Source organism: Otolemur garnettii, unplaced genomic scaffold (assembly GCF_000181295.1).
Source record: "Otolemur garnettii isolate 467f Iridium unplaced genomic scaffold, OtoGar3 scaffold00004, whole genome shotgun sequence".
In the NCBI taxonomy this organism is placed as follows: Eukaryota; Metazoa; Chordata; class Mammalia; order Primates; family Galagidae; genus Otolemur; species Otolemur garnettii.
Genome location: NW_003852399.1, coordinates 39,961,973 through 39,988,404, shown reverse-complemented (window position 1 = coordinate 39,988,404; position 26,432 = coordinate 39,961,973). Strand labels below are relative to the sequence as shown.

General features: G+C 36.8%; 1 protein-coding gene across 15 annotated transcripts in view; it reads left to right on the top strand.

Annotated features, from left to right (window-relative positions):
* Window positions 1–26,432, top strand: part of RALYL (RALY RNA binding protein like) — a 698,583-nt gene that overhangs the window by 663,595 nt on the left and 8,556 nt on the right. The gene's annotated exons all lie outside the window — the stretch shown is intronic.

Here is a 26,432-nt window from a genome sequence, read left to right as displayed (position 1 = left end):
TGACTCTTACTCGCAAGCACCCCATAATGACTTAGAAATTAAACTTGGCATCTCAGTATAATTCACACTGCTTAGTCCACAGGGCTGGGGGGAAAGTTTTCATGCAACTGTATCATCCTTTGTCTAAAAAAACAAAGGAAATCTGCCCATGCACATAGCACACCACTGCTACAGCCTAAAAATAACTAGCAATTGAGAAAGCCACCACCCTAAGGACACCAAGGAATCCATCCTGAATACAGACCCCATCAAAGTACCCACAAGAAAAGCCAAAGGTCCTTACCCAACATATGCTATAGGCACTCCTGTAGGAGTGAGGGAGAAAAGCCCCATCTAAAAAAAGAGAAAATCCAAAACCAAGAAACAACAGCTGCTCCAGATGAGAAAAAAATTAGTGCAAGAACTCCAAAAGTATGGAAAATTGGAATAAAAGGAAACCCCCCAAAATTATACCAACTCTCTAGCAATGGGTCCCAATCAAAATGAAAATATTGCAATGACATATAAAGAATTCCAAATATGGATTGTAAGGCAACTTAAACAGATCCAAGAGGAAACAGAAAACTGGCTAAGAGAGAGAAAAACAACAAAGGAAATGAATAAAAACGTTACTAAACAGCTGGCTATATTTAAAAATGAAATAGAACTGGAAATGAAAATTTTATTTAGGGACATACAAAACACAGTAAGAAGTTTTAAGAATAGATTAGACAAGTGGAAGAAATAATTTCAGAACTCGAAGACAAATCTTTGAATTAACCCAGTAAGTCAAAAGTGAGGAACAAAGAATCAAGAGGAACAAACAAAGTCTATGACAAATATGAGATTATGTAAAGTGGCCAAATGTAAGAATCATAGGCATCCTTGAGGATGAAGGAAAAAAGCAAAAGGTCTGAAAAAACTATTTGAGGTAATCATTGAGGGAAACGTTCCTGGTCTTGCTAAAGATTTAGACATCGTGATACAAAAAGCTCAGTGAACACTTGAGAGATTCATTGCAAAAAGTGCACCATCGAGTCATATAGTCATCAACTGTCCAAAGTCAAAATGAAAAAGAAACTCCTACTAGCCATGAGATGAAAACATCAAATAACTTACAAGAAAACATTCATCAGACTAACAGCAGATTTCTCAAGAGAAATCTTACAAGCCAGGAAAAAAGGAGTCCTATCTTGAGTCTCCTCAAACAGAACAACTACCAGTCAAGATTTTGTGTGCTGCAGAACTAAGTTTTATAAATGAAGGAGAAATGAAGTTTTTCCCGGACAAGCAAAGCCTAAGGAAATTTGTCACTACTAGACCCACCCTGCAGGAAAGGCTTAAAAATGCAATATACATGCAACAGCACAGTAGATACCAACCAGTATAAAAACTACTAAAGTTATAACTCACAGCTCTTAATGAAACAATAGCACAAGAGATAAAACAAAATAATAAAATATCAACACCTCACATGTTGATGCTAACACTCAACGTGAACAGTCTGAATGTCCCACTTAAAAGATATAAACTGAATGAATAGGTGAAAAAACACAAGCTAAGTATTTGTGGTCTCCAAGAAACACATCTAAATCACAAGGACTCACAAGATGGAAAAAAATATTTCATGGAAACGGAAACCAAAAACAAGCAAGTGTAGCCATTCTCAAATTAGATAAAATAGACTTTAAATAAATGACAGTTTAAAAAAAAACCAAAGATGGTAATTGTATAATGGTAAAGGGAGCAATTTGTCAAGAAGAACTAACAATCCTAAATATATATGCACCTAACATAGGAGCTCCCAGATTCATAAAGCAAATTCTTCTACATCTAAGCAAAGAAATAAACAGCAGCACCTTAATTTCCAGGTACTATAATACTCCACTGACAGAACTGAACAGATCATCAATGAAGAAAAAAGAATAAAGAAACACTGCACTTAAGTAGAACTCTAGAACAAATGGACCTAAGAAACATTTACAAACCATTCTATTGAAAAACTACTGGGCTCGGTGCCTGTGGCTCAATCGGCTAAGGCGCCAGCCACATACACCTAAGGTGGCGGGTTCAAATCCCCAGCCCGGGCCCGCCAAACGACAATGATGGCTGCAACCAAAAAATGGCCGGCGCTGTGGTGGGTGCCTGTGGTCTCAGCTACTTGGGAGGCTGAGGCAGGAGACTCGCTTGAGCCCAGGAGTTGGAGGTTGCTGTGAGCTGTGATGCCATGGCACTCTGCCCAGGGGGATAGCTTGAGGCTCCATCTCAAAAAAAAAAAGAAAAACTACTGAACATTTCCCAAGATTGGTCATGTTTTAGGTCACAAAACAAGTCTCTACAAATTGAAAAAAAAAATCAAAATCAACCACCTATATTCTCAGACCACAGTGGACTAAAACTAAAAATTAATTTTAAAAGCAATACTCAAATCTACATAAAGTTATGGAAATTAAGCAACCTTCTGCTGAATGATCCTTGGTCAATGATAAAATTAAAACTGGAATCAAAAGATTTCTTTAAGCAAATGACAGTGGGGAAACAAGAACAAATCTATGGGATACAGCCAAAGAAGCTGTAATGGGGAAACCCAAAGCTAAAAAATGCCTACATCAGAAAGGTAGAAAGAACACAAATTAAAAACCTACTGTCACAAGTCAAAAACCTAGGGAAGGAAAAACAAACCAAATATGAATTCAGAAAAGAAAAGAAATAACAAATCTCAGAGTAGAGGTAAACAAAGAAAACCAAAAAGACTAATACAAAGGATCAAGGGGGGAAAAAGTTGGTTCTTCAAAAATATAAACAAAATTGCTCGACCACTAGCCAAATTAACCAAAAAGAAAAAAGAAAAGACTCAAATAAGCTCAATCAGAAATGAGGACATTAAAACTGATATTGCAGAAATACAAAATACTATCTGTGAAGACTATGAAAACCACAAGGCAAACAAACTATAATAGAAATTCTGGAGAAAATGAATAAAATGCTTGGAATCACCCTCTCCCAAACCTAGATCAAGAAGACATAGAAATGCTGAACAGACCAATAACAAGCAATAAGACTGAAAAAGTAATAAAAAATTTCCCTACAAAATAAAGTCTTGGACCAGACAGATTCATAGATTAATTCTACCATCCCTACAAAGAACTGGTATCAATCTGACAGAAACCATTGCATAAGATAGAAAAGGAGGGAAGTATCCTTAACTCCTCTTTTGAAGCCAGTAATACCTTGATGTCAAAGCCAGGAATGGACATGGCAAAAAAGAAAACGAGACACTAATATTCCTTATGGACATAGATGCAAAAGTTTTCAACAAAATACTAGCAAACCAATTTCAATAGTACATCAAAAAGATAATCTACCTAACTGCAAATTATCCTACAAGCAAGCAAAGTAATATGGTACTGGTAGAAAAGTAAAGACACAGACCGATGGAACACAATAGAGAACCCAGAAATAAACTCACCTTCCTATAGCCAGCTATCTTTGAGAAAGCGTAACATGTATGGGGGATAGGAAGCCCTATTTAATAAATAATGAGGGGAAAATTGGATAACACTTCTTCTTTATGTGGAAGAATAAAACAGGAATCCTATCTTTACAAAAATTAACGCAAGACAAATTAAAGACTTAAATGCAAGGTGTGAAACCATAAAAATTCCAGGAAAAATGTAGAAAAATTTTATCAAAAAGATACCTGCACTCTAATGTTTATTGCAGCACAATTCACAATTGCAAAAGTGTACAATCAAGCCAAGTGCCCACCAATTCATGAGTGGATAAAGAAGATGTATATTACTACTCAGCCACCAAAAAAAAAAAAAAAGAAAGAAAAGAAATGAAATAATGCCTTTGCAGCAGGTTGGATAGAACTGGAGAACATTTTCCTAAGTGGAAAACCAAGCACTATATATTCTCACTAATAGACTGGAGCTAATTGATAGGTACATATGGCCACAAAGCTATATAAAGGAGATGAGATACCAACAAGGGGTGAGATTGGGAGGAGGAGCGTGGGATAAACATTTACCTGTTGAGTACAATAAACACTATCTAGTGACAGGCACACCAACATCCTAAATTTAAGCATTATACAAGGTATAATTCGTAGAACAGAAACACTTGTACCCCCTTAGTTAACATTTTGAAATTTATAAAAATGGTCTGTTTCTTCAGTGGGACTGAAACTATTTGAAGGTGGGTGTTTTCTTTGCACTTTGGATCCCTCACGGGCAGCACAGAGTCCAGCACGCGGATGGAGATGGATGAGGGAGGTTGGAGGGATGTCCGATGACTTGATGTCTTTGACACACTGTATGGTGCCGCCACCCATTCACACATGCCACACTAGTTCCCTTTACCTGAACTAGTCGGCCTCACCTTTGTCCACCTGGCAAACACAACTCCTCTCATTAGGAGCACCAGTACATGGCCCTGTTCCATGAATCTGCTCCTAAATAAGGACATGTCCATTTGTGTGGGCTTCTTTCTTTAAGCCGTGCTCTGTACACAGCTCATTACACTTAACTTACTATATTGTAGTTAATGATTTTCCTCCTTTCTGGATCACTGATTTGTAAATCTCTCAGGGCTTATTTTATTGTGTATGTTTCCTTAGTGGAGTGCTTAGCATATGTTAACGTAAATAAATATTTATTAGAGAAAGAGAAAAGAAAATGTCCTCAGATTACCTCCAACATATTAAGAGCCTTTTTAAGCATATTTTTTACTGCCTGTTGTAATCAGATTGTGTTCTAAGGGTTACTTTTGAATGCATTCCCTCTGTGCTTTAGAAGATTATTATACAAAGCATGGAAACGAACAGTTTTCATTATAACTAATTCTCTAGGTCATTCAGGCAGCAGCTGAGTATTAAAGGCACTGAGAAGGAACAGCAGAAGGAGGTTTAAAACCAACACATCAAAGTCAACACACCAGTATTGACTCTGTTGTGTTGGTTTTCAGTGGTTCTGCAATATTGCCTCCCACGAGTGATAAAAATGCAAATATGAACTAACCTGAATTTAGTTAGCAAAGCTAGAATGCTAAGTTATGAAACAAACCAGAAAAGCAGGCTTTCTCTCACTTCTGATCTGTAGGTTTTTTATAGCCAAAAGCAAAAATCCCAGAAAGGCACAAGTTCATAAGAAAACAAATTTCAGAGGAATCAAAATTCAAGTATGCCCAGATAAATAAGACAAATGCTCTGGTTCCAACTGCAGCTAAAAGGACGAGGTGGTCATTAAAAGGGGGTAGAGCTAAGGATTTTTGAGATGTGAAGACTATTCTGATAGACATGCAATTTTCAAACTGTCTCTAAGGATGTTAAAAGCAGAATAATAAATCTAGAGTACAGATGCAAACGAAATAAAATATTTTTTACCATCCCTGAGTTTCTACAGAAAGATATTGAAGTCCTTTGAAAATAAGAAGTCCACAAATAAGTCTTAAATATACAAAAACAGGGGAAGAAACTTTTCTAGGAATGCTATAATGTGTTGGGGAGAGCCATCTAAAGTATTAATTCTATCAGATTTCAGGAGAGTAGGTATGAAAATGACTGGGGAAATAAAACAATCCTGCCATCAGGAAAACCTCTCCCTACCAATATAGAGAGAGAATACAGCACGAATTTTTTAATTAAGCTATAACATATTTACCAGCATGTAAGGTAGCACCAAAGTGATCACAATATTAGAGTCAAAGAAAAAAAAAAAAAAAACCACTGGACAAAGTTAATTAACCAGAAAAGGAAGACTTTATTCAAGAGAACAAACTCAGCTCAGCTGAAACAAAAGGAAAAGGAGTTTTTGAGTCCTTGGAGGAAGCTTGTTGAAAAGTCCCCGGAGAGGGTTAGGGGAAGGTTTGCCCATAGCGTTAGGCCATCCGTGTTGGCTAATTGGTACTTATCTAAGTTAGGTTTCTAGTTCCCACAGATTGGCAGATAGGGGCTGCTTTCTTTCTTGAGGATTACATTTCAAAGGAATGGCTTCCAGTTCCTTGAGAAAGGCATTCCTGGGTTTATAAAGTTGTCCAGAAGCTGAGGGAAGACTTATACCTCAGACAGACAGAGACAAAATTTACAAATATAATTTTCCTCAAATAAATGCTCTTCAGAAAGTAAGATCAGGAGCCTATAATCAGGAAGAAATCAGTCTGAAGTTTTATCCAGTCTTCTTGGTCATTAGGACAAAATCTCGCACATTTTATGCAGCAAAGCAGAAGAAAGGACAATATTCTCCCCAAGAGTCAAAAAGTTACTATCTCCCATACAGCTCTTGAGAGATCAGAGCTAATTCCAGAGTTACACTTTTACATTTGCCAAAAAAATAAAAACATAAAATAGAAAACCTGGACATAGAAATGAGACTTTTTGCCTACACATAAAGAGTTCAGCCAAAAGAATTTTTCATTTACGAGGAATAGGCAACACTAGAAAGAACCCACCATGGGGAACAGAAATGAAAGACTGGCATATTGACCCGTATGCTGCTTAGGAATGTTTTACCCTGAAGCCAGCCTTTTCTTGGGGAGGGCCTTTAGAAGGACTGGATGCTGGCTCAGGCCAAGGGTGGGTCCTGGAGGAAGGAGTAAACTTTAACCAAAGTTGGGTTCACAGGTGCTTTATTCTCATTGACCAATAGGCACAACACAGTTCAGCTAATCGCATAGGAGGGCAAGAATAGGGATTTGGAGGATGTGTGTCTGGCCTTGTCAATGTAAACAAGCAGGTGTGAGTCTTACCTAAGTTAAATGGGGAAGAGTGGTTCTTTGCAGTAAGCCATTTCCCAGAACAACTTTCTTAAAAATGTTGACATCATAACATATCTAGAAGTTATTTGACTCATAATCTGAGAGATATGTCTGCATGGTAAACATTGTACACTGGGCTTCAAAACTAATAAAATTTATTTCTATGTCAAACATAAGAAGAAGGACTTAGATTCACAAGGCCTCCAAACAGACGCTCTAAGAAAGGGACAAAGAAATCTGGTCTCCTTGTCTTTTATAAAAGGAGAAAGCCACTTCCATTTGCCCTTAGAATGTACAGTTATATGTTTATCAATTCAGTTCATAGAAGGGCTATTTGGGGGTTGGTGCCCATAACCGGCACAGTGGTTACAGTGCCAGCCACATACACTGAAGTTTGTGGATTTGAACCTGCCCTGGGCCAGCTAAACAACAATGACAACTGCAACAAAAAAAATAGCCAGGCATTGTGGCGGGCACCTGTAGTCCCAGCTACTTGGGAGGCTGAGGCAAGAGAATCACTTAAGCCCAAGAGTTTGAGGTTGCTGTTAGCTGTGATGCTACAGCACTCTGCCCAGGGCAACTTAGTGAGACTCTGTCTCAAAAAAAAAAAAAAAAAAAAGAAGGGCTGTTTGGGTTTTAGGATCAGACACACATATCTAGTAATAGATATCGGACCTCAGGCAAATCTCTGAGTCTCCGAAGCTTGTTTTCAGGTCTTCATGAATTATTAAATATGATATTTTTTACAAAAATCCCTGCCACGAGATGTTGTATGGAAAAGTGAATCTTTTTCCTCAAGTAACAAAATTTAGCAAAAGTGCCAGTTGTAGGAAGTTTCAATGACTTTGAAAGAAAAAGGTTAAAATGACTTGGTTATAGTGTTTATCTATATCCCTTGCAACTTTTATTGTCTTAAAATTCCAGCATAAACAGTAGCAATCTTTTGCAATATTTTCTGTTGACACTCTTTTGCAGTATTTTCTGTTGCGCTGAGGTATAAGCAAGCACAAAACCATTTGAAATCTCTAAAAAACTTAGAGTGATTGGGGGAGAAGTTGTTTTTACTTCTAGGAATAATAAGAAAAAGTGAACTAGTTTTGATATAAAAGAGGATACATATGAGTACTAACTTAAGAAGAAGTATTTCTCTATTATTTACTTAGCCATTCACACTCTTAAGCTGACCTGACAAATTCTAGATTTGTGTGTTATTGCCTTTTGGAAGTCACTCCACCTCTAACCCTAACCCTCACCCTTGATTCCTTAGACCTGAAGGCAGATAGAAAAATTAGATCACTTATGGATAGGAATTCCCACCTGAGAGATCAAATACACACATTTAACAGGGAATTGCCTGGCGTAGAAATGTCATCTTCATGCCTAAGAGGTAATTCCCATTGTTTGCTGAGGATGAGTGAGATGCTACCTACTGATGTCAGTATCACAGGTTCTCAAAGAACCCAAGCACTTGGTTTGCTCAGAATGCCTGTTTTTGTGTCAGCGGGACAAAACTTGTATCATAGTTCTATGTTGTTTACCCAGACATTAAATCAATAAACTCTTCTAGGATTCTAAGTGGCAAACAAGATTTTTCTTGTAAATTATTTCCAAATCCTAAAGGACAAAAGATGGTCCTAGTGACATTGAGTTTTATGTAACAGAATAATAATTAGCCTAATTGTGTGTTTTTTTCCTTAATGCTACTGTATTCAGTCAGCCAGCAAATATTTATTAAATGATTACTATGCTCAGGCAACATTCTAAGAACTGAATGGTGCCTTAAGTACAAGAATTAAATAAGAAAGATAAAGCCTCCTTAGAGAAGGGAGAGCAGCAGACAGGCTGCTTCATTCTCAAAAGGATGGTTACATTCTAAAACATGTTCGAGATTCACATTCTAAAACATATACTTCAACCTGAACATATCCTATAAACCTAACTGGAGTATTAAATTCATTTTTACTGGACTGTTTATTATTAGCTTCACTGTTGTTTAACATCGAACTTGTCAATTAAAAGGTCTATTTTGCAACTCACTGAAGAAAGTTGAGGCTATGGTAGATATCTTTAAAAGGAGGCTTATGAAAGGTAGTTAGAAATATGAGCATCAAGGAAATATTCTGTCATAGTAATTAATTCTAGCTGCAAGGAAACTTGTATTAAAACATATGGGCCAGGTATAGAGGCTCATGCTTGTAATCCTAGCACTCTGGGAGGCCAAGGCAGGTGGATAGCTTGAGCTCAGAGTTGAAGACTATCCTGAACAAGAGCAAGACCCCAACTCTACTAAAAAACAATATGAAAATTAGCCAAGCATAGTGGTTCACGGCCATAGTCCCAGTTGCTTGGGAGACTGAGGCAAGAGGATTGTTCAAGCCCAAGAGTTTGAGGTTGCGATGAAAAGTAATGACACCATGGCATTCTACCCAGGATGATAGAGTGAGACCTGGTCTCAAAAATAAATGAATAAATAAAATAAAAGTGGTGTGACTTTTAAAAATGCTAACATTTGCACAGTATTTGTAAGATGTAAAATATAATTTGAGCAAATAATATAAAGCATGAGAGAACCAAAAGGATCAATTTTATTTCTATAAGAAATAATTCCAAAATATACAAATATGTGTTTGTAAGTATGCTTAGCCAAACCTATTCCATATTTTTGAAAATGCTCCTGTTTTTGTGCCAGCCTGGCAAGAGCGTTAAATGACTCCCTGATTGCCTAGTACTGCGTAGTTGCAGATTTGCTTCATTTGACTTTTAAAGGATCATTTTAACTAGAATTACCTTCTGTTTATGGGAAAATGTAAAGACTCTACAAACTGCGTTGGCTAAAAAACTAAAATTTTAAAAAATGGCACTGTAACCATGGAAATATAGTCCTAAAATTTCACCCACACTTTTTCTATATTCCCTTTCTGGTTTCTAAGGCCGCCTCTGTTCGCTGTGGCATATTATATGCATATTCCATGCAATTTTCTTATGGCTTTTTAAGTGTTTACTATTTTAAATAGAGAATTATCTATTAGTGAAGACTCCAAAAATGGAAGGAAAGAACACATGAGATCCAGCCTCATAAAAACTAAGGGTACGATCAGTCATGTTGACAACACAATGTAGTACAGCAGAGCTCTAATATTTATTTATTCATCTTGCTTAACTTTCAAACTTTATTCCTCTTCTCCAGGCCATGAATTTGACTATTTTAGATACCCAAATAAGTAGAATCAACACAGTATTTGTCTTCCTATAACTAGTTTATTTCACTTAGCAAAACATCCCCGAAGGTTTATTCCTGAATTTCCTTCTTTGTTAAAGCAAAAAAAGGATATTTCATTGAATGTATATATTGCTTTTTAAAAATCCATTCGTCAGTAGGCGTGTGGGATGTTTCTATATCTTGGCGATTGTAACTAGTATTGCAGTGAATATTGGGGTGCTGTAATCTCTTTTAGATCTGCATTTCAGTTCCTTTAGGTAAACACCCAGTAGTGGGCTAGGTCATCTGGTAGTTCTGCTTTTATTTGGGGGGAGAACTTCCATATTGTTTCCATAGTCAGGCACCATTTTTCGTCACCATCAACAATGTACAAGGGTTCCAATTTCTCCATCTATTTTTTTTTCTTTTGAGACAGAGTCGCACTATGTTGCCCTTGGTAGAGTGCCGTAGCATCACAGCTCACAGCAATCTCAAACTCCTGGGCTTAAGTGGTTCTCCTGCCTCAGCCTCCCAAGTAGCTGGGACCACAGGCGCCTGCCACAACACCTGGCTATTTTCTTGTTGCAGTTGTTTAGCTGGCCCTGGCGGTGTTCGAACCCGCCACCCTCAGTGTATGTGTCTGGTGCCATAACCACTGTGCTATGAGCACCGAGCCTCGTCATCTATTTTTATATGCTAAGATGCACATAGAATAATTCCCTTCATCCTATTTAACAATGAATTTTGGATCTCTGACACAGTAATGATGTATTCCTTGAATGAATTCTTTTACATTAACATTATGTAAATACTAGGTTTTTTCCAAATCTATGTGACAGCAGTACTTCCTATTTCCTACAGTATCAAATCTATAAAAGTGCTGGAACTTTTAACTATATACTTTATTTTAAAATTAAAATGTTATAAACAAGTAAAATATTCTTATTTGGACATACCATAATCTATTTGTTAGATATATTCAGCAATTTGTCCATGTAAAGTTTTAGGTAAGGTATATTCAAAGTATACAAACTAATTTTCCGACATTGCATTTACTGCATAGATTAATAGACTTTTTTGATGAGAGTTAGTTAATTGTAGATATTCACCTCTCACTGCCTTTACCAGAGGTTGTTGAACTTAGTAGCCTAAGCTTTTACCTGCCAAATGATCAGTAATTTTTTCATTTCACTTTTTTAGTGCTCCAAATATAGTTAATCCATTTCCCAGCATGATATATGCATAGGGCTTCACATATTTTTTTTCCTAGCTAGTTTAAAAAGTATTGACTAGGATGAACTTTAAAAACTCTAAAACAGAATAAAAATAAATGAATAGATAAAAGATAATGATTTGATAAATATCAGGGCAAGAAAATTATACTTGAACAAGCTAAGAAACTCATTAATAGCCGTATTTCTGATAGAAACTGATGTTACACCTGCTCGGGCTACACTAAATCCAATGATCTGTGGCAGAAGAAATGATTAGAGGAATAAAAGCATTTCGTTAAATCAGAAATTGAAAGAGAGGAAAGCTTGGCACTTTTTTCCAATTTTATTCAAAGCTCAACAGACAAGATTACAGTAGAAAAGAGATCTATTGCCTAATTGGTACTGACCTTTTACAATTCTTGCCCCATATTCTGGAAGTTAATTCCTAAAAAAGATTGTCATGGAATGGCACAAAGTTTTTATCCAGGCAACATTCAAGTTGCAAAGGACATCCTTGACTCAAGTTCACCCATCTGCACTGTGCACCTCTATTGCCAGCCTGGACTATGCCCCGCTGGTTCCCCACTGATTAAAGCTGCACTATCAGCCTTACCCTACCTTAGGATCGTCCCTTATAAACTTTCACTGTCTTTAGAATAGTTCTGAATATGGAAAAATCACAAGCTGCAGACAGCCTGAGATGAAATGAAAGTTCACGCCTTTGAAAGTCTGATAAGAATTCTTCTCAACTGGCGCCTGATAAGTATCCTGGATACACGTACCTTATACATATTTGATATTTTCTGTCTTGCCACATTTTTAGGAATACATTATAATAATGTTAAGTAACATTACCTAAAAATAAACCTTCCTAGCCTGTGGTCTGCTGGAAGTAATATCTACCTCTGTCATTTAAAGCTGTGGGAATTGAACACGTTGTAGAATGATTTGGGGCCTTAGTTGTCTCAAAAATGTAGAAAAATAGCTTATCTGCAAAAATGCAGGAAGCTGAGAAAATAAGATATGGCATTCGTGCACACACATACACACACACCTAGAGAGGATTTTTATTTTATTCCAAATCAAGAAGAGGAAAGGAAACAATACTTTTTCCATTTTCACTATCTTCCGGCAACAATGCTAAAGGTTTTTTTTTTTTTTTTTACATATGTGACTTCACAATTCCTTATAATAAGCGTGAGGACTAGGCATTTTACAAATAACTGATTTTAGAAAGGCTAAGTAACTTCCCCAACATCATATTTCTTTTTGTGTGTGTATGATTTATAGATTTGTGTTTGCTTTTATTTTAAATTAGTATGAGAGCACAAACAATTAATACAGGTTACTTTGTTTACACTTCTAAAGTAAAGTTCCTTCGCCCAGGAGGCACGCTGAACACCCTCACATCCTGCATGTAAGGTGAGATCCCAACCAAGGTCATACTTCTAATAAAAGGCATAATCAAGATTCAGTGTCTGTAAGATCCTAACACCATTAGATATTTTTCTATATTAGTGTCTCACAAACATTAATTTTAATTTGTTTAATAAGGACAATTTATTATTTTTCCATATCTATGTACCGTTTGTATGATATTTTACTTAATTTTTTTTTTTGAGACAGAGTCTCACTATGTCACCCTCAGTAGAGTGCTGTGACATCACAGCTCACAGCAACCTCAAACTCCTGAGCTTAAGTGATTTTCTTGCCTCAGCCTCCCAAGGAGCTGGGACTACAGGCACCCACCACAACACCTGGCTATTTTCATTTTTTATTGTAGTTGTCATTGTCCCTTAGCAGGCCCAGCCTGGGTTTGAAACTGCTGCCTCTGTTGTATGTGGCTGGTGCCCTAACCACTGAGCTACGGCACCAAGCCTTTTTTACTTAATTTTTGATTAAATTGGCTTACTTCTTTTTTTCTTAATATCTTTAACACAAGTACTTTACATAAGTAGGCAGTATATTTTAAATAAATAAAATAAGGAGATAAAACATTTTATAATTTCAAAATATTAAGGAAGGTCAAATGTTTTTGTTACATGGATAACTTCTATAATATTTGAATTAGGGCTACTCATGTACCCATCACCCACATAGTGCCCATTGCGTAACCTTAGTGTACTGTTGTAGGTTTTTGCCCCTCTTTTCTTCTCCCTCCCCCTTCTTGATTTCCAGAGACTTTTACTTCCCCCTGTGCCCTGTGTACCCACCGGTTACTTCCAACTTACTAGAGAGTACATGTGGTGTTTATCTATTCCTGAGGTACTTCACTCAGGATAAGTTGCTCCAGTTCCATTCAAGTTGCTGCAAATTTCTTTTTATGACCAAGTAGTATCCTATGGTGTAAATATACCACATTTTGTTAATCCACTCATGAATTGATGGGCACTTAGGTAGATCGCACATCTTTGTAAATGTGAACTGTGCTGCAATAAACATTTGAGCACAGGTGTCTTTTTGATAAAATGACTTCTATTCCTGTGAGGTAGATGTGGGAATGTTGGAGGGAATGATAGGTCTACTTTTAGTTCTTTGCTGAATCTCCATACTGTTTTCCATAGAGGTTATACTAATCTATAATCCATCCAACAATGCATAAGCATGCCTTTCTCTTTGCATCCCCCTGCCAGCACCTATTTTTTTTTTTTGACTTTTTGATAAAAACCATACTGACAGAGGTAAAGTGATATGTCATTGAGGTTTTTTCATTTCAGTGATGATCAGTGATACTGAACATTTTTCATATTTGTTAATCATTTGTCTGTCTTTTTTTTTTTCTTTTTAGAGACAGAGATTCACTTTATCACCCTTGGTAGAGTGCTCTGGCGTCACAGCTCACAGCAACCTCCAACTTCTGGGCTTAGGCGATTCTCTTACCTCAGCCTCCCAAGTAGCTGGGACTACAGGTGTCTGCCACAAGGCCCGGCTATTTTTTTGTTGCAGTTTGGCTAGGGCAGAGTTTAAACCCACCACCCTCAGTATATGGGGCCAGCACCCCACCCACTGAGCCACAAACACTGCCCCTTGTCTATCTTCTTTTGAAAAACTGCTATTCATGTCTTTTGCCCAGTTTTTAACTGTTTTTTCTTTTTTTTTCTTACTGATTTGCTTGAGTTCTTTGTAGATTCTGGTTACTTGCCCCTTGTCAGATGCATAAATTGTGACTATTTTCTCCCATTCTGTAGGTTGTCTCTTTGCTCTGTTGATTATTTCCTTTGCTGTGCATAAGCTTTTAAATGTAATCAAGTTCCATTTCTTTTTGTTGTTGCTGTAATTGCTTTTGGGTTTTAGTCATAAATTCTTTGCTTGTACTGATATCTAGAAAAGTTTCTCCTGCATTTTCTTCTATAATTGTTATGGTTTAATGCCTGTGTTTAAGTCTTTTATCCAGCTTTAATTAATTTTTGTGATTGGTGAGAGATAGATACCCTGATTTATTCTTCTGCATACAGCTACTCAGTTTTTCCAGCAGCATTTATTGAATGGGGCTTCTTTTCCCCATTTATGCTATTGAGATATAACTGTTTTTAATTTAACTTGATATTTTTGTATGACAAAAATTTCTGTGTTCCTCATCTCCTCTCTCTCCCATTAAAAATTGGACAGTCTTAGAGAAATGTTAAGACTAACACAAATAAACTTTCTCATTAATGCAAAGAACTGGAAGAACACTGAGAAAGGCGATGTTCTCACTACGTGAGTCAATGTGTATCTTATTTTCTTGTACATTGACTGTAAGGTAGGGGTCAACTCAATCAAGTCACAAGGCCAGATGGAGAACAATAGCTAAAGTATATTTGGCACCTCGGTGAAGGCGGGATGAGACTCAACAGGCATCAGCCCAGAAAAGCAAGAGTGCTTACCTTTTAAAGGTTGTAAGTAGGGTAGGAGGCGGGGAGTGTTACATTGGTGTGTTAGTGACGGTTGCCAGGTTCTATTTTTCTATTATAATTTAGTCCCCCTGTGAGTGATAGGTTCAGGCTACTGACTCACCTAGGAAGTATCCCTTTCCTGGAAAACATGTCCCTCCCAGGAAATAGTGAACGGACCAATCCAGGCTTCCCTATTTTCCTACCTACCTGCCCAGGTAAAGCTATGGATGAACCAATCTGGCTTCCCTAGCCCCTGTCTGCCATAGCCCACATGTGGATTTCTCCATAGTCAGGAATCTCACCCCACCTGCACCCCAGTGGTTAAAGGCCGCTTTGATTGCACAAATTGGGACTCCACCTTCCATTCCATCTCACGCCTCAGAATGATTTTTATCTTTGGGTCTGGAACAATTCACTGGTGCTATTGTGTCTGCTAGTTCCTCTTTCTTTCTTGCTGGGGGTGTGGGTTTCAGCAGAGATCACTGAACAGCCAGGATGGAGTGCCTAATGCTCAGAATGGAGTGGCCCATGCCTGCTGTGTTCTGGGAGTTCCTCCAACCAGTCTATCATTGACAAATTATAATAGTAGGTACAGAGGTTACTAAAAAATTAAATAAATAAATAGACATTACTTTTGGGCTCAAATGATCCTCTTGCCTCAGCCTCCCAAGTAGCTGGACCACAGGCATGCACCACCACGCCCAACAAATTTTTCAATTTTTAGGAGAGCAGGGGTCTCACTCTTACTCAGGTTGATCTCAAAGTCCTGAGCTCAAGGAATTCTCCTGCCTCAGCCTCCCAAAGTGCTAGGATTATAGGCATGAGCCATCATGCTCTGCCAGAAAAAAACATATTAAAATTATAATACACAAGTCATGTTTGACTTCTGTAATTATAAGAGGTGTTCAAACGTGACTTGTATTCATCTTTTACTAGTAGTATACATGGAGTATTATAATTTTAATATAGTTTTTTTCCTTTCTTAAAATATGTATATATTTTTGGGTACTCTATATTTATGGGGTATAAATTCATGTTATAATATATGCATACATATGTGAATGGTTGAATCAAACTAATTAACATAGCCATCACCTCAAATACATATCTATTTTTATGGTGAGAGCATTTGAAATTTACTCTCTTAACAATTTTGAAATATACAATGTGCTATTATAAAGTATAATCACCATGCTGTGCAATAGATATCAAAAATGTATTCCTCCTGTCTGACTAAAACTTTATGCCCTTTGACAAACACTTTCATACTCTTCCCACCTCCCAGCCTCTGGTAACTACCATTCCACTCTGTTTTTCAATTGTTTTAGAGTTTACATAGAAGTGAGAATGGATAGGATTTGTCTTTCCATGCCTGGCTTATTTCACTTAATATAATGTCTTCAAAGTTTATCCATTTTGTTGAAAATGACAGGATTTTCTTCTTTTTTAAGGTTGAATAGCATTCTGCAGTCCCCAAACCCAGGGCCTGTTAGGAACCAGGCTGCACAGCAGGACGTGAGCAAGAGATGAAGGAGTGAAGCTTCATCTGTTTTTACAGCCATTCCCCATGTCTTACATAACCCCCTGAGCTCCACCTCCTGGCAGATAAGTGGTGGCATTAGATCCTCACAGGGAGGATCCTCAGTAGGGAGTATGAACCCTACTGTAAACAGCACATACAACCAATCTAGGTTGCACACTCCTTATGAGAATCTAATGCCTAATGACCTGAGTAGAGATGTAATGTGCTCAAACTGTTCTGAAACCCTTTCCTCCACCCTCAGATCCATGGAAAAATTGTCTTCAATGAAACTAGTCCCCAGTGCCAAAAAGGTTGGAAAATGCTCATATATAATATATGTTGTGTGTGTGTATCTCATATTTTCTTTATCCTTTCATCCACTGAGGGTCACTTAGGTTGATTCCATTCTTTGGCTATTGTGAATACTGCTGAAGTAAACATGGGATTGCAAATATCTCTTCAAATGTGAGTTGCTGGAGACCCACCCCAGGGGCAGTGTCTGTTAAGATCTGTGGATCTGGTGGCAACCCACTGAAGAAATATAAAGTTAGAAAAAATGAAAGATAAAGAGACAAAAGACACAGAATAGAATTTTCAAAGTTGGGAACAGGGGACCATCACCCATTTGTGGAATTGCGTCAGTCCCACTCAGCTTTTATTGAAGTCATAAATTGTTCATTATGTTCATATTGTTCATTAACCCAGAGGGTAAGCTGAGGAAGGAAACAAAGATGCCATCAGTTTCTCTGAGTGAGCCTATCAGCTCCTATTGTTTCTTTAATCATTAACCTTAAGGGTCAGAACAGCCTTGAGAAATCCATAACCTGAGCCTTGAGGTGGGCAGCCTCCTATCTGTGGTCACACACATACAGATTCCTAGGGAAGTAATAATCTCCACTAGTTCACTGCACAGTAAAATGCCACTGGCATGAATCTCCTCTAAAGAATTAGTAGGAGAGAGGAATTTTCCTCTCATCACCACCAATGATGATCATCTTCTGTGATAAGGGATATAAGTCCTCCTACCCATTTTTCAGGGCTCAAGCTGTTCCCTTGATCTCTGTCCCAAGCAGAGACAAATCTCCACAATAGGTATTTGCTTTGACTATTAACTAGGCAGGAACCAGCCTAGTTAATGTTTCTTGCTAGGCCTTGCACACAGCTTCCTCTGTGACCATTATTCCTTCAGAGTGTTTACAGACTCAGCAGGGATGTTAGTAAGTTGTATCCTCAACAGGCCAAGCTTCTAGGAAAAGCAGGAAATTTGCTCAGATAAGAAATTTAGCAGTGGCTAGTTTAAAGGTAAACTAGCTGACTTTGCTTTGTTCTGCCTCACTCAGCTTACTTTTTTATTTTACTCTTTTTATGGGGGTGTTTTCCCTTGCCAAGAATGGGTCTTTTGTCCCTATTCTGCCTACAGTGAGTGATGATTTTTTTTTTTTAGAGACACAGTTTCACTTCGTCACCCTCAGGAGAGTGCTGTGGAATCACAGCTCACAGCAACCTCCAGTTCCTGGGCTTAGGAGATTTTCTTGCCCCAGCCTCCTAAGTAGCTGGGACTATAGGTGCCCGCCACAACACCTGGCTATTTTTTTGGTGCAGTTTGGCTGGAGCCAAGTTTGAACCCGCCACCCTCGGTATATGGGGCCACGTCCTACCCACTGAGCCATAGGTGCCACCCATGAGTGATGATTTTTAATGTATCTTACCATCTAACAATATCTTGGGCACCACCAGCAATTTGTGCACTGCCCTGGGAAAAAGGGAGCTCACCTGTGCAGATCTGCACTTTATGCCTGATGAAGTGATGCCTCTAAATGGCAGCCTGCTTGTACATCAGCCTTCTGCAGTCATTTTTTCACACAATTTTCTACTTGAAAGACTACAGAAACTCTGTATACAAATTTACTTTTTAGATCAATTACAAAAGTACCCCAAATTTTAAAGAATTTGATACTTCAGAGTTGATAAAAAAATAAAATAACTCTTTTATGCTGTGTATTCCCAAACCCCAGAGAATCTCAGGAGACAGATGGCTTTCTGGCTCACTCTCCACTGCTGGTAACCAGGAAGCCCTCACTTTGGCTCTCTCTATGACATGCCAAATGATTTTCATCAAAACAGGACATTGCCTTCTCAAACATTCTTCATGTAGATAGGGAAAGCTTTCACCACAATGAAAGAACACTTGAAATCTGAGTATTTTATGCACATATGTTTCTGTAGAGCAAGTTTATTGTCCATAGAGAAACTGTCAGGCTAGCACCCAGAGGCTCCTAAAGTACTTTCATAAATATTTCTTTAAAGGTCTGTTATTACCTTTCAAGTGATGCAACGTTGTAACATTCCTAGTTGATATCATAGCTACACATGGGTCATCTGTTCTGTGATCTTCATTTCAGATCAAACATTATTTAATGTGGCCCTTGATAAGGGCGGAACAATGTGATTCTGGGATGGATTTATTTTATCACCTTTAATAAGATCACAGTCAAGTGACTTTCTTTCCTTGTGCCTAAGACTTTTCATTAAGTATTTGTGAAATTCAGGGAAATAATTTAGAGTTTCAGATGTACAGAACAGATGTAAGATATTCATATATGTGTGTTGTGTGTTTATATAGATATGTGCCAAGTAATACCACTTATTATTTATTGAGCAAATAATTCCAGGTATAAATGATACAACAGAAACTAGGTAAGCACCATGTCCTTTCCCTTTAGTGAAAAATACCACAGAAATCATGAATGTTGGGGATTACCAAAGTCCAATTCCAATGAACAGAAGATGATACAACATTCCACTCAGGTCCATTAAAAGTGACGTATCAGAGGAATTGGATTGTAAAGGAAAAAAACTTTCAAATAAAGTTTTCTGATTTGAGGATAGATTTGTTTATAGAAACATAGGACAGAACTCAACTTACATTGAATTATTTCAAAAATTTATTAAAGTAAAATGTTAAAATTCCCCCAAGGCTTTATTATCTTAATTCATACCAGTAGAGTCATATAATAATACTCTCTAAATTCTTTATTCTCATATAATGAAAAAGGAAAGCACAGTAAGTGAGCTGTTACCCAAAACCTACTTTAAAAATTAACTTCCAGAAGTCATGGCATGATCAGTCATATATAACACAGATAAATCCCAATTTTCAATTCCTTCTACGTCTGTTATAAGTCTGGAAATTATTTTATACTCATGTAACTGAAGGTACTATAAGACTCTGAAATATCTTCTAATCATCCCGGATTCTATTATGAAATAATTTGAGTGATACAGGCATTTTGGTAATATTCCAAAGCTTTAAGACTTAAGTTTTTGTTTAATTAACTATGTTTCCTAAATATACTGACAAAAAACCAAGTTTATAATAGGATAATAGCTTAAGTATTTTTCCACCTTAGTAGTTCACTCACTTTCTCAGATTAATTTTACTCAATTTAAAAATAGAAGCTATTTATTATATTCTAATTTTTAAACAGTGTATATAGTAAATATAATTATATGAAATGACAATTGTTAAGTACCATGATGACATTTCCCCAGCTATTCAGAAGGATCATTTTGAAGGGTTTTTTAAATCATACCTCTAAGCAGCCATTTCTAAATCACAATTTTCTGTCACATATGAAATGATTTTTTAAATATTTAACACTTATGGTGTTAGTGTTAAAATTAATTTCCCTAAGAACTATAGAAAACAGTCAAATGTATGAAATTTCAACATTCATAATAATCTTAGCATTAATCAGCATTCGGTTTTCTGGATGAGGATTAACTTAATCAAGTTAGAGTACCATCCTAAAGTTATCGTATCATTTCCAGCATTGGTTGTGAGACACTATATAATTAGTATGAGAAATTAGGAATTAATGCAAAAAAATTATGTACCAAATAAAATTCTTATAATGTATCAATTCAATTAATTAAATAAGATTATCAGTGATCTCAAAACATAGTTATTATCTTCAGATAGTATCAGAGTACAGTTTGGAAAAAAATAAGAGAAATATTAATGTGTGTGTAAAAAAACAGCCCAGATCTGGTATTTCACATAACTTAGCAATGTGATTACATTTTTTTCAATATTAAATTAATTGAATTTTTACCGAGACCTCTTAAATAAAATTATGTAGTCTATACTAGACAATTTTACTCTAAAGTTAATTTTTCTTTTTTCTTAATAAAATGTAGTTTTACAATGTACCATGTCTTTTTCTAGACAATAACCTAAAACAAGTTTTTAATTAAAATGGTTTTGAATTAGTTCAAAGCAAGACAAAAAAAAAAAAAAAAAACCTAGGTAGAACAGCTACAAATCAGGGAAAGGCAAGTGGGAGCTTATGCACAAATCCTAATAGATTCCCAGTAATTTCATCCTTTTTCTCCCACTCATCAAAAGTGCACCAGTGTATACCCACATTCTAGTTAAGTCATCTGTGCTAAAATTAGGGATGTGCTTCCTTCCACAATTGGGTGGTACAGAATATTAGGAAGATCTCTAGTCTGGCTTTGATATAGGTAAGACACTGCTCTCTGAGCCAAGAATTAATAAGTAATATGAAGATGATTCTTGCCCAACAAACTGCCTCGCAGGTTTGTAATGAAAATCAAGTAAGAATATACATATGAAGTATTTATAAACTTCCACATACAATACAAATCAGTGTTATGATGATTGTGACCCATGCCCACAGACTTTGCCCAGTTTCCAATTCTAATCACCCAATAATAGAGAATGACTGTGTGATCTCTACTTGGCGCAAACTAAGAAAGCCTTAGCTAAGTAATTCAGATGTCCCAGACTTTAAATAATTCTTGGTGTAAACTTATTACAGGTGTTCTTGGTTCATTCTAATAACTGGATTCTTCTTTAATCCTTAGAGTAAATGTGGTCACAAAAATACAATTATAAGTACAAAATACAAAAAATACAAAAATAAATTAATGAATGCTTTGTACTTAAGATTTCTGTCTTAATGTTCTGTCTAAAACCCATTCACTTTCCCCTGGCATTGGTCTCTGCCTTGCTCTTTCCTACCATCTATTACCATGGAAGTATTCCCTTCCCTGAGGACCCCTGATACTTCAATACCCCTCAAAGTCTGCCTGGCACCATAGTCTAGGTTTGGGGCTTCAGCCATTTTAGTTGATTTAAACTCAATGTAACAAATTCTTTTCTAGCCGTATTATTTACAAATGGAGCAAGTTGCCTTGTAAGGTCAAGTGTCCTCTTTGGAGATAGTCAGGACAAAGCCATGTACTCATCAGCCATGACCCCTAAGAAAGGCACTGCTGCTTTCATTGGGAGGTAAAACAAGATCATCACCTGATTAACCAGTCAGTCACTGTGGTTCTCTGATGCTTCTAGCATACACAGTTCCTGACATACTTGCGTCTTACCACACTAAAACATTATTTCTATAATAAGGCCAAACGATGCCTTTTCTACTTATTTTAAAATTTTTTGCGATTTTGATTAAATGAAACATACTCCAGAAACAGAAATAATCTGTGTGTCTACATGTTGAACGTGTTACTGTACTAATGTCTTTGTTAAATATAGCAGTCATCAGAGGTAATGAGGGCATTAACTCTGAAAGAGTTGGGATTTTTTTAATTACATAAGGCACACAAAAACATGCAACAATAATGAATGCTACTCAGCAAGACACCGCTACATGACGGCTGTGAGACACTGGTATACCAAAGCTATGAATCCTTTCTGAGTTTTTTGTACAATTCTACCAACACAAGGCACAGTGGCAAGTTCACAAACTTAATCGTCATACATTCATTCAGTGACAGCTCTGATAGTCATTATAGAAAGAGAGTTCCAAAATTGCTTCAAAGAGTGTACTGGCATCTGTACCTTAGCTGCCCAAGAGGAATACTTTGAAGGTGACCATAGTGATTCAGCAGTGAGGTATGTGTAGGATGACCAGATTTTAACATCCGTAAGGCGGGACAACATGGCCGGGGGGCGGGGCAGAGGACGGGGCATGGCAGGGCCTGACAACAATGCAAACTTTGATAAGCAGTTCTAGATAAACACTTCTCAGCAATTATTTGTTACTATTACAGTTTAACATTATAAAATTAACAAAAATAATATAAAACTCATATTCTGGCGAAATAGCCACTTGGCAGCTGAAAACCGTATATTCCCTTCCTGTTCTCCCGCCCATTCGTGCATTCTTTCCAAAAATCAGGACTTTTTAAAAATGCCGTGGGACGCGGAACAAATTGTTGAAAAGTGGGACGTCTGGTCACCCTAGGTATGTGGCACTTTTCCTGGGATGAGTTCAAAGGCAGGCAGGAGGCCCCAGAGAACCGCCTCTCACGAGGAAAATGAAGTGGTTCTCAGTGCCCGGGATGCACAGATCCATATCACCGGGGAGATTATCAGAAATGCAATTTCTGGGGCCTACCTTAGTGAGTCAGTGACTCCCTAGTGAGTCAGAAATTCTGCAGTTTGAGTTTTACAAACTCACTTGGTAAATCCGAGGCTGACTAAAATTTGAGAATTAAGAGTTTAAGGGTAAGGATTCTTGATCCTCCGGATTCTGGGACTAGTGAGGACAGTCATCAACTTCCTGAACATGTTTCTCAACCTGCCGGGGCCTTAGTATCTTTACCTGTAACAGAATAGGATTACATAATTTCTAATTCCAATTGCTCAAACCCAGTAAAATCCTATATACCTTGACATATTAACCATATTGTAAATTGTAATTTTTTCTTGTATTAAAGATCTTGAAATACATATGGCACATATTGGCAGAGCTAGGAGAAATCAGCTAGCAAGTAGGCAGGTCTGCAGGGTTTCATTACCACCCCGGGCTGTACAGAGTCTGAAGCTAGCCCTCCAGCTTCACAGAACGTACTTAACTACCTTGGGAAAATGTGAAGAAAGCATTCTAGAATAGGCTGGCATACAAATTCAGATCTGTTTGTCAGTTTACAGTGGCATCTATGAAAAAGTAAGCTAGCCTTATGTCCTTTGGCTGGAGAATTTTCTCCAGTGGACAAACTGCTAGGAATTATAAGTTTTCCTTGGAGAGCATGGATTTAGAACAAGAGTAAGCCGTGTTATTGAATGTCCTAAGGTTGCTGATGTGTCTCTATCTTCAATAGGAGTATGCCTGTGATCACAGGCCAGGTTCACTTCCAAGCCGTGGACACTTTCTCCTATGAACAGTTCTTGGAAGGGCACAGCCAGTTGTCCTCCAAAACTCTCTTATTTTTCTGTCCTTTCAGTGACAAACAAGTTGCTTTCAGACAATACATTCTTTCTTTGGCTGACTCAACAAGCTTCATTCACGTTCTAGTCAATTCTCAGGGACTTAGAAACCTTCTCCCTCTCTTAGGTAACATTGCACAGTCTCTGCCCTAATCATTTAAGTCTTGATTCTAAAGTGAAAATCTCAAAGACCACCTGAGAGTTAAGAATCCAAGCTTCTTGTGGTCTACTCAATTTTTGTTCTCTCCTGTTTCCAGACTCACCCTCCTCCACCCTAAATGGCCTTCAGCTAAAGCATAGAGCTTTAACTCCAGAAACTGCCTAATCAAGCAATCACCTTTACTTGTAGCTATTCCAATAAGTTACTACCCATTTTGGTTTTCATTTCATTAAATTTTTTGTGATCTGATCCTTTTAGCCTAGAAGTATGGTGTAATTGTTTCCCTCAAGAGTTTATTGATAGAAGGCAAAATTTTAACTTAAAATTAACCTGGATGGTATGAATTTTTGTTGTTAAAAAAAGAATCAAATTGTATCTTATTTATAAGGAGGGGTTCATAAAAGCTAAATATATTCCCATAGTCCATAAATAGTAAGTGGTGGAACCATTACTCAAGAAAAGTGATCATGACAGCAAGAAATACAGATAATTCCGGGTTCATAAGATTCTGGGTTTTTATAAGATGTTAGATGGCCTATATTACCCACATAGTTCCTTGCGCCTTCTTTAGCATTTATAGATGCTACCTAAAAATATAGATTGTTTAGACTTATCTAATTTCTTATTAGTTATAAATCTCAATTAGAAAAAAAAAGATAGCTGAAGCATTTCTGCAACTAAAGAAGTCATAAGACATTTAAAAGCATGATATTTTGTTACTGTATAGGTGTATTTATTTCATACATTTCTGTACTTATTTTACTTCAAACATGCTAATGTGTAAAGTTTAAAATTAGATATTCTTGCCCCCTAGATTAATACGCTCCTTTTCATCTTTGTTGAAAAGAAGCAAATTGCTTAGTTCAGGACAATCCAGTCCCATTTGAGTAGCTCTCTTTGTTATGTTTCAGAAATGGGAGAGATTGAGAGTTGAAAAGGCATTCATCATCAGGAGAATTTGTTTAAAAAGCATCCAAGCTCCTGTACAGCTAGTAGATAAATTACCCACTATTCAAGAGAAGGAGAGCACAATTAGTTTTGTGTTATACTAAACCAATCAGCTCCTTAAGTGACTGTCTTTCTTGAGAAAAAGACAGCAAGAACAGGGTTATTTTTCCCCTTTCTCCCAGGCCATTACAAACCAACAACAAGACTGCAAGTTCTTTCTCAGAGTGCAAGTTCTAGGAAAAGCTTTGTGACTATGTTTTGTCATTGTTTTTAGATAAGGAGACTTATGATCATGACTTGTATACATATGGTTAGTCATACCTACTTCACAATGCAAAGTTAATGAAGCTTTTATTTCATACCAGTAACAGGCAAAAATGCTTCAAAGCTTTATGGCAAGAAATAAGACTTGGGTAAATTATTTTTAAACCTACCTTTTTTTTCTTCTTTGTATGTAATCATTTACAATTAAGGAGGAAAGGAAAGGGTAGGAAAAAAATTGTGCTGGGGGTAATGAAATATTAAAGCTGCAGGTGGTTTTCTTCCTAATAAACTGGAAAGGTGCCAAACAGCCACTATCTCTTTTGAAACATGTAGGATGGGATAAGAATATACTAAATGAATGTAATCTGCCATGACTTAACTCAGAAAATATAAGAATTAGCAAATTTTATCTACATAGATGCTGCATTTATGGATTTATGGAAATGCATTCAGTATTTTCCATTTATAATAAGAAAGCAATCAATGGAGGTGCCGGAGAAAATTGCCATCATCTAAAGAGCCTAATTTCCTTCCTGCATGTAAGTGCTATCAATCAAAACTCAAAAATTGCAACACGTTATTTTGACATATCAGGATCAGTGCATAGGTCAATTTAATTTTATTTCTTAAATTATTCATTCTCATATTGATAATTTGTAGTATGTGCATACAGGTTATATACAGAACTTCCTGGGCACCACTAAGACTGGCATGCCTATTTTGTACACTAAGTTCAAACAGGTTAGTGTGTTGACGAATCTGGTGAACTAATTGACTCTTATGCACATAATATAGCCAGGAAGTACATGGAGAACGTATTTGAACAATGTTTTCATTTTTTAAAATACATATATGTGCGACAGGTATAGAGTATAGACTGGGTGTGGAGGAAAAGAGGAAGGAGAAAAGGAAAGAGTGAGAAGGGGAGAGAAACAAAAAGAGAGAGAAGGAAAGACAGTATCAAAATGTACTTCTACCTTACTCCAGGAAGTTCCTTTCCTAGAACATACAGAATTTTCTAATGCTTTTGACTGCGGAAAAGACTATTTAAAGGGTGTGTTTTATTTATTTTTAATGAAGTTTGATTTATGAAAGTTTTTTTTTCTTTTCTTTTTGTTTCTTTTCTTCTCTTCACATCAGACAGGTAATGCGCTCACATGGTAACAAGGTTTTTTTTTTTTATTTTTATTTTTTAGTAAGTCATAGCTGTGTACATTAATACTATCATGGGGTACAGTGTGTTGTTTCTATATACAATTTGAAATA